This window comes from Python bivittatus, unplaced genomic scaffold (genome assembly GCF_059951505.1).
Source record: "Python bivittatus isolate LINGU-HERP-01145 unplaced genomic scaffold, Pbiv_v1 ctg000090_np1212, whole genome shotgun sequence".
Taxonomy (NCBI): domain Eukaryota; kingdom Metazoa; phylum Chordata; class Lepidosauria; order Squamata; family Pythonidae; genus Python; species Python bivittatus.
In genome coordinates, this window is record NW_028277046.1 from 1,069,463 (window position 1) to 1,092,785 (window position 23,323).

A 23,323-nucleotide genomic window follows, 5' to 3' on the forward strand; every position below is an offset into this window, starting at 1 on the left:
TATCGCGCTGATCAATTCAGAAAGGGGCGACTAGTAAGCCGAGAATATTTGGATAAACTTGTCAGCCCTCGAAAGCCAAGAAAAGATCTTTTGTCCATCCCAAGTGGGAGGGGAGAGCAGTGGAGTGAAAAAGGGGGGGGGCGCTGGGGAGACACCCATTAGCCTGCCATGGGGTTGCTGGATCGGATCCAATAAAAACTCTGCTTGGCATGGGGCGAAAAAAGAAAGGAGATGGAGGGTGTCTAATGAAGAATCTTTTCCTTGAGGGCTTAAGTGTTTTTGATTTATTTATTAGAATGCAGTCCTGACATCCTTCTGTATACTTGAATTCCGTGTGGCAAAAGACCTTCTAAAGAACATTGTGGCTTGACAAAGGGGACTTTGTGTTAAATAAGTGAGTGGAGAGCTCCTCCGATGGAAACAGGGCTACCTGACAGTCAATTGAAGCCAGCCTGCCATGCAAATTTACTTTCCCCAGCCTAACAAGGCCTTCAGGTTTTTCTTTTCACGTTTTTTAGAAAAATTATCCCCTGGCCAGTGTCCAATACCTGAGGCCAATTAGGACCAAAGATGAAGGAAAGATCTCAGCCAAACTATGGATCCATGTCGCCAGCATCAGCTGCACCAGTTTCCACCAGTCTGGTCTTCCCCACCAAGAGGGCATGGATTGCCCCAGGAAACTGAGGAAGGGGCAGGGTTGAAGCTTGAAGAGTGATAGAGAGATGGAATACCTCTTTATTTCAAAGGGGTTTAAATTTGTAGGGCCTGATTAATGGCATCTGAGATGCAGGGAAGAACTAGACGATGGTTGGGCCAAGCTGTTGAGTATTATCCTGGAGAACTAGAGGGCTTCAGAAGAGAAAATGTCATCCCTATCATCAAAAAAATGGAGGAAAGCTAGCAAACTACAGACCAGTCTAACATGAATACTGGGAAAAATTCTAGAGCTGAACATAAATCTGTAAGCATCTTGAAAGGGTTTGTCAAGAACAAAAACGGTTAGACTAACTTTCTCTCATTTTTTGCTCAGGAAACTTCCTTAATAGAGTGTGGGGATACAGTAGACATAATATAACTTTGTTCAAAGTGCCCCACGGCATACTGAAAATAATATAACTATATTAACAACATTAAACAAAGACAGGAGCAAAGCTTCTTAGGAAACAAAAAGCAAATGCACAAATATAGGGTGCCGGTTACTTGGCTTGTGAGAAAGAGCTTGGAATAGAAGTTGATTACAAACTGAATGCGAGCTAGCAGTGTGATGCTCCTGCAAAAAAGGCAAAGGCAATTTTGGGCTGAAACAACAGATCTAATATTTCCAAAGTAGCAATCATTCCACTTATATTTTGCATGGGTCAGACTTCTCTTGGACAGGTCCTGGGTTTCACACTCTACCCTCTGAAGGATTCACAGCAATTGGACCAGGCTCTGAGTAGGTCAACAAAGTGCTATGAAGAGACTTTGAAGGAGTTGGGGATGTTTAGCCCTGAGAAAAGGGGGACCAAGAATATGGTAGCAATCCTCAATCCCAACAGGATGTCAGAGAGAAGAATGACAGGGGTGTCCATTGCTCCAGACTGCAGAATGCAAAATAATTTAAGCTACAGGAAGGCAGATCCTGACCTTAAGTTAGCAAAAGTCTTCCCAGCACTCAGAGTACAGTAATTGGACAGTGGAACCAGTGACCCAGAGAGAGATATATCCTTTTGCTGGGTGCATTCAAATGAAATCTAGACAGCCTTTGGGGGGGGAGGGAATGTTAATTTAGATGCCTGCATTACGTGTATGTGTATGTATGGTCTATGGTCTAAATCAGTGTTTCTCAACCTCAATAATTTTAAGAGGTGTGGACTTCAACTCCCAGAATTCCCCAGGCAGCATGCTGGCTGGGGAATTCTGGCCATTGAAGTCCTCACTTCTTCAAGTTGCTGAGATTGAGAAACACGGCTCCGAATGACCCCACTGAGTTTTAGGATTCTACTTCACTAAGATCTGAAAAAATCTTGGCCATTCCTAGAACTGTTAGGTTAGGTCCTTCTGCAGGCCACGCCTGCAGTCGCTGAGCCCCAAACCTTGGCCGGGAGCTTCACAGAACATGGTGGGATTATGGAGACAGAAAATTGGTCTGTCGAGCTCAGCTCCGCACTCAAATCTGTGCTTTCTGTAAGATTTTCTGCTATCCTCCCTTAAGTTCCAAGCATGGCACCCCCTGGAATTCTTTTCTCCTTTGGAAGAGTTTTCCAAAGCAAATTCTCTTTCCTCCAACGGAGCACAGAAATTGCAGGATGTCAGGCACATCCCTCCTTGATTTTAATTTTTGTTTAAAAATGCAAAATGTTTCCTTTCCCATCAAACGGCCCATTCTTCAGTACTTTGCAGTCCTGCGGGCAGGTCCAATGAATGGCTGTTGGAAAAGTTCACCTGCTATAATGATGATGATAATAATTCTTATTATTGTTCCAAGTCACTCCACTTTGGTGAACAGAAAAGATTAATTCTACGATTCAGAGCTACGTTATGCAGTTATGTACATTTGGTTATTAGCTTTTATCAAATGTTGGGTTTTTAAAAAATATTTGGTCAAGAGAAACAGCTCTGAGAGGTGCCAGTTCAACAATGGCCACTAAAAATGTATTCGTTGGTTGACGAGGTGTCAGTAGGTAACAGCCTGCTTGTTTCTGTGCATACCTTCTCGGTCATAAGGACTAGAAACTTTCTTTAGAGCTTAATATGCTCCCTTAGTAGAAAATGCACTAAGGCATTCTTTAGAGGTTAATATGTTCCCTTAGTAGAAAATGCGCTAAGGCATTTGCTGTTTTCTTGTGATGCCAGTAGTTAATTATTGGAAAAGTGCATATTCACAAAATAATCCTGCAATCGTAGTATATACCGATTTGGAACGAAATCCTAGTACTTATTTTTTTAAAGTTACATACACTTGCAATATATGAAATGCTTGCAGATTTGAGTGAGTTAACTCAAGACTTTTCCTCTAATTGGAAAAGTGTGTGTGTGTGTGTGTGTGTGTGTGTGTGTACATGACACACACATCACATTTAGGATAGGCAAGAATTTTATTAAGAGGGTTCGCCGTCCAATAATCTATTTCTAGTTTATGAGTTCTGCCTTTCACTTGATCTTCTTTGCGCAGATCCTCTTCCTTATTTTTATTTTTTTACCACCCTTGGCTAAACAAACAAACAAGATATTTAGGAAACTCCATGGCAATCTTGGTTTTTATTGTTGTGGAATATTTCTGCAGCTGTCCTCCTTAATAAGACAATTTGAAACTTGGCTTTTGTTGGGCGGGGGGGAGCCAATCATTTTTAGATTAAAATGTTTTCACCTCTTGCAATCCCAGCAGGGCAACACAGAAACGGACGTTTTCATCTGTGATTCATGTGATATCTTTAAAGATAAAATACGCATGCCTAAAATCCTAAATGTATAAACTTGAAATTAAATAGGTTTGGGTTTACTTTACATGTGGGCGACTCATATAATATCTTATCCAAACGTAAAATATATGTTTGTTGTATTAGACAATGTAGACAATATACAGAAAAATACTGAATATAGACAGCTTTTGACAAAATATCTAAGGTTTTAAAGGGAAAAATAAGGGGGGGGGAGCATACCCCAGCTCAACTTTTTGCTTTTTATTTGGACGGTTTAATATTTTCAGCGAGGTGGTTTCTATAAACACTCTTCTCTCCCTTCAGCTATAGTATCATAATTTTTGCCTTTCCTTTATTACAGTGACTGCCCACTCCAAAAAACCCTAACAAAGCAGATAAAACATTATTACAAAAACATATAGTTCAACGTTTTCACAATCGGACTCCCGCCGCTCCTCAAATCCAGTTTAAGGCAATTCAACTTTAAAACTTTAGTGATTAGCCAAGAACCTAATTTTCCGACCCCATTGCGAAGGTTGAACAGGTCCAACGAAATTGGATTAAAACAGGGTAGACGGGACCGTCTTCCAAATATTCAAGCAACAGGGCACAAATTTGGCTGCTAACAGTTGGGCTGTTATTTTAATCGCAAGAGAGACCAGTTTAGCTTTTAGCGCAGTCATTTCTTCTTTTTTTGATTTGACCCTGACAGCCGATATAAAAGAATTTCCCAGAAAATGGAGAAAGGAATGGGCTGGAAAAGACGTTCTGAGATCTCTGTAATGATATTCAGGTAGAATATTCCACTTGTCCCAACTTTCAGGACCATAATTTCAATTCCAATGGACTTTTTTTTTTTTTTAGAGTAGCCTTCAATTAAAGTGGTCTGCAAAAAACACCTTTTTATATTTTCAGCTGTTCTGCAGTTAAAGAATCACCTCTTAACTTCATCACCCTCTTTAATGGTGAACAAGCCATATTTCCTTCCGAGAATGCTTCCAGTACTTCAGCCTGGCATACAGTAGCACAGAAATATCAGTAATAAATAAGTAATAAAGATCTAATTGTCTTAAATTTGGTGTACAGGTAGTCCTCATTTAGCGACTGCCTTGTTTAGTGACTGTTTGCAGTTACGACGGTGATGAAAAAGTAACTTTCGATCAATCCTTGCCTTTACAACCTTCGCAGGTCTGTAATGCAAAGGAAAGATGAAGTAAGATCATAAGCACAGTTGCGGTTTCATTTAGCAACCACTTCGCTTAGCGACCAAGTCACCAGTCCCAAATGCGGTTGCTAAATGAGGACCACCTGTATTGCCTTTGTAGAGACATATCTGGTCACAGTTAGTTTAAAGAATCATAGAATCATAGGGTTGGAAGGGACCTTAGAGGTCTTTTAGTCCAACCTCCTGCCCAAGGCAGGAGTCCTCATACCATCCTGGACAAGTGGCTGTCTAATCTTTTCTTGAAAACCTCCAGTGATGGAGCACCCACAACTCCAGGAGGCCAGCTGCAAAGACAGCATCAGCTTTCTGGCTTAATATTTATCTAGGCATCCCCTATGGAAAGCATCAGATAATTTGGTAGAGGAGGGGCAAAAGATCCAAAATGTCAGTGTGTAAATCCAGATTAAGGGGCTAAGAGAGGGACATCTTACTTCTAATCAATGAGACAAACTTGGCAAATTCCCCAGAATTTTAGTTTGGACTTGTTCCACATCATGATTCACGAGCCAAAATGGAATATTACATAATACTCTCATTATTGCCTTAATTTTATAAACTACAGTCTGATGACTGAAGGCAGATTGCACCTCTGGTAGAAACAAATTGGGTATCTTCACCAATTACTTATTCATCTAATAATGTAATTATTTTCTGAAACTTTTCTTCTTGCCAGAGAAGAACAGGTCCGAAATCCTCTGCGCCAAAAATATACAGTTTGGAAGCCCAAATTGCTTCTGAATTGTAGCTTTTAATGTCATGAATAGGGAACATTATTCAATACGGGGATGATTTAATTGAGTGATGTTTAATGAATGTAATTTAATTTAATTTAACATTTAAATGGCATCAAATTATATCCAAGCAGCTACTCCATTTTGGCTCTTGGCATGCCACCAAAGTGGCATTGGTTCAAAAATGTTTTTGCACACCTCCGCTTTGCACACACACCAAGATAGATAGACCAATATGCTTGGCTTCCTCTTATTCTATTCCTTTCTTCCCACCTTTATTCTAAAGCTATCCTGGTTTAGTCTCAGTTTCTGGGGCAAAATTTGCTTTTGAACCTCAAGGTCTGTGTTCTGTAAAATCTGCATTTTGTTATGGGAAGCAAATAAGTCAGTTTAATGTGGATGGTCCTCAATCAGGGGGAGTTTGCTCACTGCTTTGCAGAACCAAGTGGTCCCCATGGCTGACGTTCTTGGAAAACCGTCTTTCTGCAATGCCCAGTGGGCACCAAGGGCATCAGATGTTCTGGTTTCTGTTCTGGGAGGGTGGCATGGTCGGTTCTGTCTTCCACACCAGCTTGTTGAAAGGGTCACTCAGAAGTGAAACCCCACAATGGTTTCTATACATCTGTTGCATTGAGAAACCATGTTCAAACAAATGTCTGTCTGTCTGTCTGTCTTCCCTCCCCCCTCCCTCTTTTCTGTCCCTTTCCCTTTCCCTTTCCCTTTCCCTTTCCCTTTCCCTTTCCCTTTCCCTTTCCCTTTCCTTTCCTTTCCTTCCTTCCTTCCTTCCTTCCTTCCTTCCTTCCCTCCCTCCCTCCCTCCCTTTCTTTCCCTTTCCCTTTTCGTTTCCCTTTCCCTTTCCCTTTCCCTTTCCCTTTCCCTTTTCTCCTTCCTTCCTTCCTTCCTTCCTTCCTTCCTTCCTTCCTTCCTTCCTTCCTTCCTTCCTTCCTTCCTTCCTTCCTTCCTCTGTGAAGTGCAGCAGGTTAACTGCAACCAGACCTTCCAAAAGTCCAATTCTCTGGGCACTGCTAACTTCCAGAAATTTCAATTTCAGAACCCTCAATTGCCGATGGCAGAGAGACAAGGAACACAGGCCCGTGGGAAGCTGCTTTCTAATAAGCTCAAACTTTGCCCTACCTGACCAATACTGCTAGCACAGACTGGCAGCAGCTGAAACAGGTTTCAGGCTGGAATCTTGCACTGCTGGAGAAGCCTAGGACTTGAATCCAGACATTTATGCACACAAAGCAAGCTTTTTACTTCTCAGAGGGTGGAATCAAGGCTTGTAGGGAGTAGGGAGCCTTGCTCCACCAAGAGACAAAGGCACAGAAAACAAGCTGACATTGGTTCCTGAAAGGGTAGTTTGTTCACAGTAAACCTGGGTGGTAGGTTGAGAAAAGGCACCCATCAGGAGGACATCTGGTCAACTTCAACTATGAAAGAGATCAGAAATACCCAAGTCCAGGCATTTCAAATGTAGGTTGGAAATGGGAACAACATGAAGGGGCATTTTATCATGCTTGATGGACATGTAAAAAAGCTGCAAAATGTTGGATCCAAATACATATGTTGGTACAGAGGATTTTAAATATTAATATTCATTTGAAGCCAGAACTTCTCCTTTTAGGACTAATGGACAAAAAACTGTTTTTTTCTAAACAGTTAGAAAAAAGCCCTGGAAGATTGTTTCAAGATCTGATTACTGCGGCGAGATTATTATATGCACAGAGATGGAAAGATTCGACACTGCCCACTATGGAGGAATGATTGGTGAAATTGACAGATCTTGCTGAAACGGATAATTTCACTTCTTTGATTAGAGAAAAGACACTACATTTATTGCTGACTGGAAACCTCTTAAGGACGTTTGGTGTAAAAATGAAAAACATGAATTTATGGCTTTGATGATCAGACAGGATAAATTATAGGAAGAAGAGTGTTATGACGTAACTTTAGAGAGAGAGGTTAAAATATAATTGCACTTGTAACTGCTGCAAAGATATCAGAAGCCTCTTCTTTGCATTTTTGTCTTTCTTTTCCATTTTTCTTAAACTTTCTTTTCTTGCCTTCTCTTTTCTTTCTTCCTTTTTCTTTTCCCCTCCTTACTTTATATGAGCTTGGATTTGTTTTGAACTTCTTTTTAAAAGTTTCAATAAAAATGATATATATTCGACACCATTTACATCTAGAATTTGACACTATTTATATCTAGAATTTGACACTTCTGATATATATAAAAGGAAACACCCAAGTCACCGGATCGCTCCCACCGCACTGCTAGTTTCTTGAACTGGCACCTTCTCAAAAAACAACAGCAGAAAGGGAAGTGTCAAAATGCACACGCACACAACCACAGAGAGTAACCATCTCATAAAATCTGGTGGGTGCTCAATGAAAAGCGAAAGAGGAAAAAAATGTACAATATTAAAAGTGATAGGGACAGAAAGAGCTTCTTTCTGGGTGCGTGCGTGCATGTTTTCTTCTCTTCTAATTTCCTTTTCCCTTTCCTTCTCCGGCTCAGCGTTGCCTCTTGCCTCCCTGTGAGAAAGGGAGCGATGGCGAGCGGGCGTAATTTCTATCCTCCACTTTCCGCTGGCAGTTTCGAAACGCCGACCTCTCTGCTTCTCATCTGCAAGGTTGTGGTTGATGTTTTCAGCCGTTTGCGCTACAAGCTGCTGCATCTTAGCGGCAGCCCGGCGAAGAAAAGAAGAAAGACTGAAGGCCCTTTCATCTGGTTTGCTGATGATCTCCAGGCGGTTGCTCAAATTTGCTCAAATTCACCCCTGTTTCCAGGGCTGGGATTAGATTAAATGAGATTAAATGAGATTAAGAGAGAGTGACTTTGGGGGGTTGAGTGTGTTGAGAGAGGTATTTAAGAAGGAAAAGGAGATTGGGCCCAGCCTTGCAACCTCAAGGGACTGTTGGGAATGGTGAAACAAAGGCAACTGAGAAGTTCAACAGATCAGTGCCAAATTATTTTTGAAGTGTAATGTAACTTAACCTGGGTTGCCTTCCAAGTCTTAAATTCAGACCTTTCTGACGTTTTTCCCCGCTTGCTAACTTTCTTTAAACAATGCTCGCTCTTTCAGATAACTAATCTCAAAAACCAGAGAGAAAGGAAGAAAGAAGAAAGAAAGAAAAATGAAAGAAAAGAGAGACAAAGAAAAAAGAAAGAAAGAAAGAGAGGGGGGAGGAGGGAGAGAAATGGATCGTAACTGCTGCTGACTGAAAGAGCCCAGCTCCATGACTCTATCCTACGATGAAGATGCAGATGAGGACAGGTTGAGTGGAATAATCTCGTCATCCTAAACCATGGCTTATTGAGAAAATCACAGTTGGCTGGGTTTGCAAAACAGGCTAAGGCCAGACCAAGCAAGCCGCTTTGTGGCTTAGCATGACCAGGTTTCAGGGGTTAATCAAATTCCCATCTTCCAAGCACAGGTCCCATGAAGAGCAAAGGGAATTGTTTGCAAATGGGAGCAGCCTTCAACCTCTCCTTCTTACAAAGAGCCCGCTTTGGAAGAGCGGGGGACGAAGACCTTGTATAATTGAACCATTTTACCTTTTTTAAAGAGATGTTGATCCTTAGGGTTACTCTGCATTTTGCATCGGTACCCGGCTTGCGAGATGGAGATAAATGGGTGGATGGAAGGAGAAGGGAAGGGAAGACAAGGGACGAGATGATGAGATTAGATTGTGCCAACCGGTATTTCTCCCAATTTCCAAATCTGAGGGGGCGAGGCAGGGGAAGAAGAATTAAATACTGAAAACTGCTGTGGTGCATGGGTGGCTTTGGGGGGGGGGCAATATCCCACCCTTCTGCTTACTGCTGACTACAAAATAAGATTGTCCCAAACAATTCTGAGCTTCATTGTCCCACGCACTCATCTCGCCACATAAAAGACTATCTGTGCTGCTGAATGGTACATTGTGAAACAAGACACTGATGGAATTGTTGGAGTAGGGTCTTCACTGCGAGTCGAACAGAAAACGTTTTTTCCCCCCTCTTTTCTCTTCTGGAAGAACATGAATAGATGGAAACTCCCAAACGGATGGTTCGTTTCTTTTCTCTGTTGTCTTCTTTGGGGTGTTTTGCCTGAGTGGGTACATCACTAGCACATCTGGGATCATTCTGAAGATGTTCCGCTTTGGAAAAGACAAGAACACCTTCGGGGTCGGTGGAAAACAGAGAACTGAGGACTTCTGTGTAGAAATTGGAATATGACCGCCCAGGGCACCATGAGTGTGGATTTAAAGAATGCAACTCAATCTCTCTCCCATTGCCTCTTCCTTCTCCCCACAGTGTGTTGCTACTGCAGTGGCACTGTTGTCATCCCAAGCTCTAATGATGGCCAGATGTTTTGAGGGAAAGCCATGATAACAAGAGAACCCTTCTAGCGTCAGAGGTCCTGGGCCAATGGAGGTCTAGGAAACGACATATGGAGCTCCCAGCATAAGGATCGTTGGAGGTGGAAGACTGGACTAGATCTACCCATCCTGGAGGTTTCTTCTAATGTTCCGAGATTTCCAAAGAGGTCTTGGGTTAGAGGAGTAGAAGGATCCATGAAACAAAACGACTAGCCAGATTTTAAGATTATAGAAAGCTTCTTCTGTTGAATTAAATCTTTGATCCACTTAGTCCATCATTGGTCAGGAGTTCAGTTAACAGATCTTCCCAGCCCCATCTGGGATGATGGGACCTGAATCTGAATCCAAAGCAAGCCATCACGGAATGATGCCTGTTCTTCAAAATATTTAATCAGCATCAGCTCATTTTGAGTAGAAGTTGTTTTTCTCAACCCACTGTTCTAATTTGCTCTGTATAAGTTTATATTCCTTTGGCTGGGTTCATACATGGCCTGTTTTAATCATGGTTTGCAGATCTAGTTACCATGGCCTGCTTCACAAATGACTCTAAGCAGGAAAGTCATTTTTGTATATTACAGGGATTGAGTTTATGCATTATATATAATTCATCCAAGTACGACATTCTCACAAAACACTTGAAGATGGTTAACTGAATTAACTCATGTTCTGGGTTCACACAATAAATTGATCCACCGATTAACCAAACAGGTAGGGATTGCGCAACATACTAAGCCAACATTTTAAAAAAAGATTAATACTAAGCAAACTTAGCCCAATGTGAGAAGCATCTGATCCACGTAAGTGCCTTGTGTGAACACACTCATAAATACAGATAATGAGAATATTGTTTGGAGCACTGCTTTCCCTAACCACTACTGAATTAACATGGTAATAAAGACATCTTCAATACCATCAATGAATATTTATCATCTTATTTGACCACTCCTGCATGGAAGTGTGGTTTAATGCTAGAAAATGTGGTCCAAACGCAATAATAGCAACAATATATAAAAAAATAATGTCAACTTTCAAACAGGATCTGAAAACCTTTTCATGAAGGATTTCCTTTAGCTAGTTGTGGACCAGCCTTGACCAAGATTCCCACACATGTAGTGCAGGAGGTTCTCCGTTGGGTCATATGGAAAGGGATCCTGGATTGTGAAAGCAAGCAGAACTGGCTCCTATGAACTTACTCTAGTGACACCTAGTGTAAACACTATGGTACAATAAATAAGACTAGCACAAACACTGCAGAGTCCAGAGCTATTGAGGGTGCTACAGTCTGGGACATCCACACTTGGTTTTGTACTCCCTCCAAAAAGTTACTTGACATTCTGGATCCTTTAAGCATGCCCAGTCCTCTTGGGTTGGCCCCACTAGATAGATCAGACCAGGAACTCAACTCCACCAGAAGGTGGGACTACTTTATTGTGATTGGCTACAATAATTGAATCTTGCAAGTCGGATTCAACTGGACCTTCTCCCCATTCTTCTTATAGCTCAGTGAATTAGGGAGACATCTGCCTGGGCCACTTCCAAATGTTATCTGGATGTTCTGGACAGACCATGTTTTACCCCTCGTTGCCTGCATATCTCCATCAAGGTCATCTTCCTTACTCTCTGTATCTTGGGATCCACCCACCTTTAGGGTTTTCTCCTCTCCCACCCCAGATTGATTGCATTTCTCCAAATGTTTTGGTTTTCCTAGGCCTGTTTGACAATTTCTTTTTTCTTTCTTCTGATATTCCAGGTGGAAGGGAAGGTTTACTATAAAAGCAACCTGTTATTGCAGTGGGAATTAAGAGCAAAGAGACTGGAATCTGGTGGATGTTGTTCCAGGGAATATTCAGGGCATGAAGACAGCACCCTAATCATACTGTTTTCTACGTCCATCCCTGGCAACTTCTGTAGACATTGTAGGAAGAGAGTGTGTGAGTTCATGGTAGCCCCAAATCAGAAGAGCCTGATAGCACCATTTCCAACCAACAAACATTATTCAGAACCATAAGCTTTCACAAACTGCAGCTCACTTCATCAGAGGCACCTGTAACTCATGAAAGCTTATGCCTTAGCTGAAAAAGACATCTCTATATTTTTGGCATCTTCTGGTAGCTCTAAGGAAGACCTTTGTCTGAAGCCTTGGCTGCTCCCTGCCAATCGCTGTTGGCCTTCTTTCCCCAACCTGGTGTCCTCCATTAGCCATGATGGTTGAGACTTATAGACGCTGGGATCGAGCACGTTTGAAGAAAGCTGGTGCAGGCAGCCCAAAGTAAGGTTGATCAAGATGTGAGGAGGTAAAATGCCAGGATTGGATCAACAAATCTTCCGCTTGGAGGATTCCAAATAAAGCCCATCTCTGCTACCTTCTCTTTCTCCTGGAGGCTTATTAGCTGAATGAAATGCAACCAGCATTTGGGGATATAACATAAATTGAAAGGGAAAGACCTGAAGTTTCTGACTTCTAAACTGAGGGGCTGAGAAAAGATGCTGGAGGGGCTGGGAAGGTGGGAATGGGCTTTTGGGTCTGGATGCTCAACGCCCCAGCAGCTGTTGGCTTTTTGTAAGGGAGTTGATAGCATGGGCTGAATAGTTTAGAAAAACAGGAAAGTAGCAGAGGCTTCATCCAGAAATCCATGGAATATGGTGAAGGAGAAATAAGATAATGACAGTGGTGGTGGTGATGGTAATAACATTTAGATGAAGCCATGGAGAACATGGATCTTTGATAGCCACTTAAGTAAAGATGGGTTTGCAATCTCTGTTGATACCAAAAAAAAAAAAAAGTATCTATGGTATAATAGATGGGCAGCACATTTCTGGAAGGCCAAGGTAAATCTTTGACATGTGGTCCTTGTTATTACACCCTCCTGGAGATGAAAAGGGGACATGATAAATTGGACTGTGCATTCAGACCAAGAAAGAGATTTTCACCGTGGATTCCCTGTGCAATCGTGCCTTGGTCTCGGCATCGCTCACTGACATTTCTAATTGGATATGCTTGTTGGGCTGAACGGGCCGTGGCACTTGAGTCGGAGGCGAAGGAAATAGTAACTAACTCTGGTTCTCAAATTTCCTGCTTTGGGCTCCGCCATGGCCAAACAGCTTGCCGTTCTCACTAAATAATCATTTGCAAGGGCAAGGAGACGTACTATTTGCCAGTAAAGCAGAAAGCAGGTGATAAGGAAGGCCGCGCGTTTATCTGATGGACGTCAACTTTCAAGGATTCCAGAACATGAAGCTGGAAACCGCATCTAGAGCAGTAAATCCCCTGGATCTCAGCACGCAAAAGCTGCCTTGTGCTATTCTTGTTTGGCAGAGAAAATGGGTGCGGAGGGGCGTGCAAAGCTACGATCTGGAGATTCAGTTCCCCGGGTGATGCGATGGGATTTCTGTTATCAAATTGGGGTTCTGTATCACAATGGCAAGTCTGTTCACATCCCGCTGAGGGCCTTCCAACTGATTTGGGCGACTTCTGCACATGGACAGAAACAGCTTTTCTGAATGGATTTGGAACGCCAAAATCAATCGGATGATGCTATTCAACAGCTAAAACCTAATCAGATTGTTCTGAAAACAATCAGTGGAAGGCCTGATCATTACAGGATAACCAATTCAGATTGCTCAGATTGGTTTTCCCTGATTCACACACTTCCACTAGAGAACCTAAGGTGTTTTCAGTCCTGTCTTTGCAGAAAGAAAAGTGGTACTGGGTGATCCTGGATCAACAGGGGCAAACTGAGCAAGCTCAAAGGAAATTCCTATGCAGTTCTGCATTTTGGATGCAGAAATGTCTCAGTGCTGTTTGTCAGAATGTCATTTTTGCTTCTCACTCAATTCACTTGTCTACAAGCAGCATTTAGAATGATAGGCAGCTAATCAAAGAAGCTAAAGTCAGATCTGACCTCCCCCCAAAACACGAAAACAAATTAATTAGAAACAATATTATAAGAATGAAGAGATTGCTGGATGGACTGGGTGAGGTTTTTTTTCTCTAAAAAAAGACTATAGAAAGGAAAGGAAAGGAGAAAGAGAGAGAGTAAAAAAGGAAGGAAGGAAGGAAGGAAGGAAGGAAGGAAGGAAGGAAGGAAGGAAGGAAGGAAGGAAGGAAGGAGAGACAGACATGGAAGGAAGGAAGGAAGAAAGGAAGAAGAGACAAGGAAGGAAGGAAGGAAGGAAGGAAGGAAGGAAGGAAGGAAGGAAGGAAGGAGAGACAGACATGGAAGGAAGGAAGGAAGAAAGGAAGAAGAGACAAGGAAGGAAGGAAGGAAGGAAGGAAGGAAGGAAGGAAGGAAGGAAGGAAGGAAGGAAGGAAGGAAGGAAGGAAGGAAGACCAATAACGATAGGAAGGAGCTGAAATTCAAACTCAGAAGAATTTGCAGATGAAGATTTGTTACACATGGCATTGGTATGAGGTAAGGCAAGAACATCAGCAAGAATACCATACTTTTTGGGGGGGATATAGGCAGGATAAAACTAATTATATTGTTATGGAAACACGTTACACTAAAACAGATACATACAGAGAAGTGATCAAATAGACGATTGTGAGTCTCTGAGAAGGGGGAAGGCTGGATTACTGTTAAAGTTACAAACGAGCAGGTCGGTTCTGCAGATTAGGAAAATTGGGGGCTACCCAAATTCCCCTCCCTTCCTCCTCCCTCCCTCTCCCTCTTACACACCAAAAGCTTGAATTTTAAATTCTCAGCCTACACACACCTTGGAGATCACCGTAGACTAATCACAACCTCTCCACCTAATTCACCTTTCAGTCTGTTCCAGGGATAACACGTTGAGAAGGATGGACTGAGATTCTAGACCCTGAGGTTCTAGAGGATTCTAGATTCTAGGCCATCCCCTGGGATTCTAGAGGAAAGATGGATACAAGCTAAATCTGGAGAAGGCAACCAAGCATCAGCTTGATGAGGCAGGCAAATCTCCTCCAGAAGAAGATGCAATGTGGTTTCCTTGACTAGTCCACGGTTTCTCGACCTTAGAATTCCTCAGCCGGCAGGTGAATTCTGGGAGCTGAAGTCCTCACATCTTAAAGCTGCTAAGGTCGAGAAACACTGGACTAGATGCTTTGCACTTTTCCAGGCAGGTCTCCTTGGAAGGGAAAAGGAGCAATATGGGAAGGGAGGGAGGACAATAGCCTCATTTTGTGCCAGAACTTTGAAAAGGTCCTTTTGACGGATGTATATCTGAGCCTTGAAGAAATGGCTGGAAAATCCATGTGGTGTTGGTGTATAACATACCGTTGTATGTGGGAATGTCCCTGGGAGACCGGGCAAAGAGACGCAGCCAAGGGATTGGTCAGATAAAAGGGAGCTGAGCCCGCAGCAGGAATGTGGGCAGGACAAGCAGCTCAGAAGGGACCCTCCCTAATTTCTCGGGGTGCAAAAGAGATGGGGGAGAATTGTCCCTTCAGACTTGCAAGGTTCTGTTCATCTAGCTTTTCAATAAAGTAGAATTAGTTCATCTGGTCGTGTTTCCTGTCTAGTCTAACTGGGAAGGCTGACATGGTGTGACATTTTGCACTGCGTAAACCACGCCATTTGGAGGATGAACCCAAACTGACTCTACAGACTCTGTGCCCCCAAATTGTCTGAATCCAGTCCAAAACGCATCGGGTCTCAGACTAAGGTGGATTTTTCTCTTCTTATTCCTTTGCTGGGGAGTGGAGGGTGGGGGCACATCTTGATGTCCCATCCCATTTGGGTGTGAACAATCAGAAGCCAACCATGCAGCAGCAAGTTAGATCGAACCCCACAAATCCTTGCTTTGGGGAGGCAACCTTCTACACCTTGACGTTGGCCCTGTTGCTCGCCCTGTGGGGCAGAACTTCAGGGGTCGCCGAAGAATGGGGCGCGAGGGGTGCCTGGTTTTAATATGCAGCCAGATGCTCTTTCTCCTCCTCCCATCCTTGTCCCCAGATCCAGCCCCCCGCCCCCCGCCCCTTTGGGTGGACATGGTTGGCTCCTGAGCGGCTTGACAGTCATGATTAATATCGCATATTAGGAGATTCCAGTGGAAATATTTGAGACCAAGCTGTGTTGTTTAGTTCTCATCAGCTGGTTGGGTCTACAGGCCTATTAAAAACAGCAGGGGATTTGCAGACTTAATCACAAAGTCTGGACTCATGAGGAGAAAGGATGACACACAAGCACCCAGGGCAAATGCGAGCGATTTTGTGTCTAAATGGCACTCCGGCTGCCCCCTCATTAACTCAGGCGGTATCAGGCTGAAAGCTCTCCTGTGCCTAATTTTTTTTTTTTTTTAACAGAATGGGTGCAGCTTTTAGATAAGATAATGCAGCTGGCTCGGATTCCTGTTCTGTCCTGCAGGTTCTTGGAAACAGGGTTTGTAGAAGAGGAGGAGGGCAAAGGCAATTTTCACAGCCCCCCACCCCTGCTTGCGTTATGGGGTCAAAACCAGCCAAATTGTCTTGTTCCTGAAGCAGGAGAAACAGACACGCATCTTTTCCTGGCGGCAAACGTACCGATGAAAAGAAATTAAACGGGGCAGAGTTTGCCATTCTTTCGGGTGCCAAGAAGCTGCAGCTTGAAGCTCCAGCTTCATGTCGCCTTATGATAGGGCCGGCTCTAGGGAGATGTAATTGTCGCAAGATTTATGGCTGGAAGGAGTCAGTGGGAAGAGCCTACCCAGGTCATCACCCCGAAGGTATGCAGATTCAGGGAAAACCAACTTTCTCTGATCGTTTCTATCCTGTGCAGGGTCAGATCCTCCAAAATGTGGGGGTGGAAGGAGAAGAGGACAACCAGCAGCAAGGTGGATGAACTCAGTTACAGCGGTGATGGGTGGACTGTTGGAAGACCTGAAGCACCAGGTTGGGGGACAGTTCGTCATGGAGAACATCTATCTAGAGTTGACAATGACTTGACGGCGCATATTCAGTCAAAATCTCCTCTAGCAGCCATGTTGTGAGGGCCCCCAACAATTCTAAATTGGCCACTTCGAAACTCTCCAGAGAAATGCAGCAGTGGAAGAAAGAGTCAATCGGTTGGGCGCTATTAAGAGAAGGACTAGTTTTGGGACTTGACTGCATCGCACGCTTGAGGCGCATTCAGAGCATTTGCCAGAAGAGAATTTCCTTAGAGGGGCAAGGATTGGAGGGGGCACTTTCACAGGCTCAAGAGAGATAGTGCAAAGGGGTACAGAAACAAAAGAAGCTTGGAAGCAGAATTGTCCCAATTTAGGGGGAAGAGGAAAATCCATTCTGGAAGGAAGCAATGGTGAAATTCCGTCCTGTTGCCAAGAAAACCTCATGGACCTCTGCCCAAAGTTGCCCGAAGGGCTCTGGGTTGATTCAAAGATGGCTCTACCTTTTCAGGGTTCTGCTCTTTTGGGGCTGCTTCCATGGTCCCTAAGGCATAAACAAAGGTTTCCCTCACCAACTGGGGCCAACCCCCAAGTTCCCTGCCTGCAGGATTCTCACGTGATTCTTCCTATTATTATGAAGGAATCATACCCCTTAATTGCATGGTGGGAGGCCCTGGAGCGAAAAAGGAAGGAAGGAAGGAAGGAAGGAAGGAAGGAAGGAAGGAAGGAAGGAAGGAAGGAAGGAAGGAAGGGGGGAGGGAGGGAGGGAGGGAGGGAGGGAAGGAAGGAAGGAAGGAAGGAAGGAAGGAAGGAAGGAAGGAAGGAAGGAAGGAAGGAAGGAAGGAGGGAAGGATTTCAAAATAACTGAATAGATACCATAGCCTCTTACACCGGAAACCATTTTTTAGCATCTACACCCTACTTTTCCATTGCAAAACCTCCCCAGCCTTCTCAAAATCCAGCCAGATTAAAACAACCCATTTTTAAAATCCACACAGGGATTTCTTTTCCCAGCATTGAGATTGGGTTCCAGACAGGGAATTGGGGGGGGGGGGGATCTTTTTCCATCCCCCCAGAGATGCTGGGGGATACACCTTTTCTGTATGCAAAAGGAGACCCTCCCTTCCCTATATTTTTCTGCCCTGGTCTCTCTCACTAGGGAGGTCTCTAAAATATTTTAAAAAAACATTGACATGCTATGGAGCTTCCATTTTTCCTCATTCCGACCCTCCACTGCTCTTGCTTTTATTGATTTTTGTTTCAAAGCATAACCATAGCCGAGGAAGAGAACCTCAAAGATCATCCAGCCCAGCCCACAGAACTATCTACTCAATACTTGACAATATTCAGAGGTTTCAAGGGTTTAAAGGGATTTTTCATTTTAAATCTTGGGGTGACGGCTTTTGACAAATTGTTCCTTTTTAACGGCAATGCTGTTTTTTTTTTAAATTCAATGCTTTGAGTGAAGGTGTTTTTTAAATATTTCATTAAAACGCACCCTTGTTTTGGAACCATCACAAATGAAAATGCAGAACATAGCATTCTGCAAATAAAAATAGAATAGAATAAGAATCAGAATAAGGGACGAAATGACACTAAAACGAACAGCAAGAAATGCTCCACCGTTTCTTCCCCTTCTTCAATCGACATGAGGAAGAAAATCACAAAGTTTTCCGCTTTGACAATGAGAACGACGACAAAATCCATACTAAATTTGACAGTAACTTGTAACGTTTCCAAAACCCAAATGATCTTTTCCCAGGGGGGTCAGGCCTATCTCTAACGCTGTAAATCCAGATAGATTTCCAATGATTAAAAAATGGCTCTCCTTCTGCCCAGCTGGATGCAATATATTCTGAAATCCGTATTTTGAACTGCTGTTGGATTTCAGACTTGTACACAGACCAATGTGCTCCTAGAAGTATGAAATTTGGGGGTCAGGAGAGACAGTAAGGAAGAAATTCTCCCAAGGAGCATCTGCTCTGATTGTCAATCCAAGAGGCATTTCCTTGCAAGGAAGAACAGCTGTTCTCTGTCTTGCTAGCATGCAATTCCTCCACCACTCTTCTTGTGTTACAGGCAGGCTGTAAATATGCATAAAGTGAGTCAGGTTGATGCTTGCTAACTTAACCGATTACCTCTCATTGGGATGGTTTGACTCTTAGCATCCCCATGAAAATATCTGTGGTGGTACACATATATGCTTTTAAAATCAGAGTCTACCGTTCTAGAAGCATGTTCCTTCACAAGGCACATGTTGGATGTTCCAGTTCTGTGGCCTTGGGAACATTGCTCTGAGACCCTTACAACTGATGAGTTTTCCTCCCCAAATTCAGAGCCAGGCCTCTCAATATTTAAGGTGAAATATTCAGGGCTAAAACTCTTAAGCCAGGAAAGAGCACAAGTCAACTGCATGTTGAATGTTCTTCCTCTACTGTATCTCCAGAACAGGTAACCAACTTTTAGGATTCAAAACCATGCAGGTCAATCAAGGTTCAGACATGGAATGAGAAACCTGTGGCCCAAGATGAATTCTTTAGAACTAACTCTGGAAGGAGACATCCCAACAGAGGATGTAGAGAAACCTTTCTGAGGTTCTACCAGGCACTTATTTACAAGTTCTACTTGAAAGTTGGAGATCTTTGTCTTGGAAAATGCTAAGTTCTGATTCCGGGAAATGTGGCTTGTTTTTCAAATGCTTATATTAAATCATCATTGTTGTCATCTTCCTCAACCTCCTCAGGGTCATGTCCCTGTCATGCTTAAAATCCTTTGAAGGGTTTTCTCTATGAAACAAAGGTCTGGAGAAGAAGCCAACCCAGAATGTGAATTTGTTCTTCTTGGATACACAATCTTGGATAAGTAACTAGGCCTAAAAATACCTAAGCTTCAGGAAATTAAAGAAAAAGGTGTACATAGTGGGTGGATGGTGGTCTCAGGCATTTTTTCTATTGACTAAATCAATTAAACATGAGTTGCTAAGAACTCGGAAAGGAACAAACGTTCACCTTTATTGTTATTCAAAAATGACAACGGGGTTTTCAGATCCAGCAAAACAACCCTGATGAATTGATGAATGAGTTGAATTGGGGAGAAGATCTTCCACTATGGAAGGCTGAATTTCAGAATCTGGAGATTTTCCTTCATTGTGTTTTATTGGGGTCCTGCAAATGAAGTTGTGTACAAAAAGAGTGACCGAGTAAAGCAAGGTGAACACAAGAATCTCCCTGAAATTAAGGAAGCCAATAAATTACCATTGTTTTATAGAATGCTTTTAGTGTCTGCATAATTTGATTTGCTCTCCCATGCAGTTAAGGATATTTATCTCAGATGTCCCTCAAAGTCACTGCAAAATGTTATTTATTTCCCCCAAATATGGGAGAGATTGCTAGTGGAATTGAAGCTCCTTCCCTTGCTAAAATTTTGGGATGGAGAGACCCAAAACACATGGGTTCTCCTAGGACTTTTCATCACTATTGTTTTAGCTTTTGTGTTTTGTATATTTTTATTTATTTACTCTTGGGATTTTTATTTTACTGTATCTTGTACCTCATTCAAAGATGCTAAGGGAATGGGTGGCATATAAAATGTCTTAATAAATAAGGAATACATAAATAAACTTTTGCAATGGACAGATATTAGCTTTTATTATTTGCTGATAAAATGCTACTGGTGCGTGTGGGAAATATTATCTTTGTTGGCTTACATAAAAATTAAATGTTTATTAAATACATATTAACCAATATAAATTATATAAATATTGGTTTAGTTTCTGATATATAGTTCTTATTTCTGTATTTTGTGAACCCAAATATAGAATTTAGATATAGAATTTTTCATCAAGCTTCAAAAATCTAACAAAGAAAACAAATTTATATGAATAGTGTCCACATAGTTATATATTGGGGAAAGTACAGACAAAAATCCATTGTAATAAGGGGTAAAAGGCATTGCAAAAAGTACATGTTTAAAAAGGGTATAAAATATTTGTGAATTAGAAGAAACGTGTGTGAAAATGTGCATGATTTTTTCTATATATTTGTTATTATAGAATATGCAAACAAAGACCAAAATACACTCTGAAAAATAAGAAAATGAGAGAAACTAACCAAAATTAATAGATTTGCCCACCCTTACAAATTACCTTGATATTTTTCTTACAGCTAAAGACATACATCAATCACTAATGATGGGTTTTAGAACATCCACAATTTTGCTATAATAATGATAATTATTAGAAGATTCCTGAGAATACTGTGGACAGCCAAGAAAACAAACCGATGGATCATTGGCCAAATCAACCCAGAGTTCTCACTCAAGGCACCAATGACCAGGCTCAAATGTTCCTACTTTGGACACATGTGAAGACCCAACTCTCTAGAGAAGGCTCTGATGCTGGGAAAGGTGGAAGGAAAGAGAAGAGAACAACTGGCTGCAAGGGAGATGGATTCAGTTACAGTGGCAATGGGTGCACCATTGGAAGACCTGAAAGACCCAGTTGGAGATAGAATGTCATGGAGAAAATCTATCTATGTGGTTGTTAGGAGTTGAAAACAACTTGATGGTACATAATCAATCAATCAATCAATCAATCAATCAAAATTAGATAGTAATTTAACATTTGCATGTTTTATGAATCCTGATAGAGTGTTAGGTTTATCCAAACTCTTCCTATTCCTTTAACAAGAAACTTCAGAAATAATTCCAGAATTCTCTTTCAAGGATCTTCAGTTGGAATGGGGTCTGCATTCAAAGAGATGTCCCAGCGGAACATTCTGCCCCTCCCGGTGGGGACAACTGTGAACTCCTGCCCCAAAGAGTTTGTCTCCTCAACTCTTGCTTTCTTGTCACTTAATACACCAAAGAAGTGTGGCGTGTCAGCGAAAACATGACTTTAATATTCAGCAGGCGAAGGCTAACTCAGCACCACGCCCAACTTGTCTTGCATTTCGTTTCCACTGCTCTTGCTCAAGATGATGAAAAGAAAAGGCTTCTGATTTTTTTTCCTGATAGAAAATAACATTCTGGTGGAACCCTCTTGGATTGATTGATTGATTGATTGATTATTTAAATTCCAAGGGCTCCCACTTCTTACGACTTATGGGTGGAGTGTGGAGTTCATGTCAATTTTGCACATATATGTTTATCATTCTCCAGCGCTGTGCAAAATCCTTGGCTTCCCAAACAGCATTAAATAAATTCCTAGTGAGATGGGTGGTGACCAAATTTGAAATATAAATAAATCCCAAGGGAAGACTGGTCTTCAAGGAACTCCATCCCATGGCACTTTTTCAGAGCAGAAAGAGAGGCGTCCAAATTTAATTTTATAACTAAAATAAAACTCAAAGCTCCCATTCTCTGCCACCATACAATGGGACAGCAAGTTCAAAAACATCTCCAGAGGAATTTCTAAAGGCAAACCATATTCACAGGTGAAGAATACTTTCAGGAAACAGAAGGACAGGTTTAGGCACCATATTTGAAAGACAAAATCCCCCAATTTTGGCAGTGGATATAAAATAAATCCATTGCAATCAAAATATTCCAGGCGCCTCTTCTCATAATATGAGAGACGTTGAGAGGCTGCCGAGTGGCGGATTGAAATGGAAGGGTAGGCGCTGAAAAATGCCAGCCTCTTCTCATCTTGCAAAAATCAAAGAAATCAAAGAAACACAGAAAGATCTTCTCAGTGACATTCTAGACCAACTATAAGGAACTCTGAGGATGATGATTAAAAAAAAAAAAAGGCTTTTTCGGAGTGAACGACGGCGTTTTCAGGAAAATTGGAAGCGTAATAATTAATATTAGCAATTAAAGTCAACAGTGCCCTTGATCTTGTCGGCTGAGGCGAGAAGGCCAGGATTTCAGCGATGACCTCATTAAGAGAGTGTAGCCGCGTCGGCACTTTTTAAAGCAGCCTTAGCACTCATCATCTGTCCAGGCGCTTCCTTTTGACACCTTGCAGGCCGAGAAACCTAGACTTGTCTTATCTCCTGTGGGGAAATGTCTTGGAATTTAGCTAGCAGACAAGTTCACAGCTCGCAACCGGCCAGAGATGAACAGGGTCAACGATTTAAAAGTCCGAGAAGTTATCAATGGGCACGGTCTGCTTCCCCTGCTCCTGATAATGCGTTGACTAGTACCTGCTATAATTCCAGAATAGTTACTGTAATTTCCCGTGGAACCTCGCTATCCTTTTTTCCCCCCCTCCGGGGCTATTCAAACTCCCTTTGCAGCAATGCAATGCGGACAGAGTTGAATCCATTTAATTTCACAAAAATACAGCCTTTATTCTCTTGGAGTTGGGGTGGAATGATAAGGTGGTCCTAAAAAGGTCCCTTTTATTATTATTATTTTGGGGGGGGGGAGCCTAGAAAAAGGGAATATATTGCTCATTTCCACCTATTATCGTTGGCCACTGAAAAGAAAGGTTGCCTCGAACAGTTGGAGGGCCAGATGAAACGATGCCAACACGCCTTACCTTGGTGAGGTTCTGGTTCCAAAAACTGCTCCTATTTTTTTTTGAAAGCTATATTTTGCAAGAAAAATGGCCCATTAAAGAGGCAGAAGCTGTGCATTCTTTGCTGGAGGAACAAAAGAAAACTCAGTGTGGAACTGAGTCACGCATTTGGGTAAGAGATGGCTTTATGTCACTGCCACATACATTTTTCGGGAACAATGTACCCCCTTCACCAGCCATAACCCTTTCGTCTCCTCCCTCCCCTCTCCCCCCATCATCAGCATCACAAATTGGCACTGGGCAT

The 23,323-nt window shown here is 42.3% G+C and overlaps 1 protein-coding gene across 5 annotated transcripts in view; it reads right to left on the reverse strand.

The window, feature by feature from the left end:
• The window catches only part of PRDM16 (PR/SET domain 16), a 337,046-nt gene that overhangs the window by 42,775 nt on the left and 270,948 nt on the right, over positions 1 to 23,323 (reverse strand). The gene's annotated exons all lie outside the window — the stretch shown is intronic.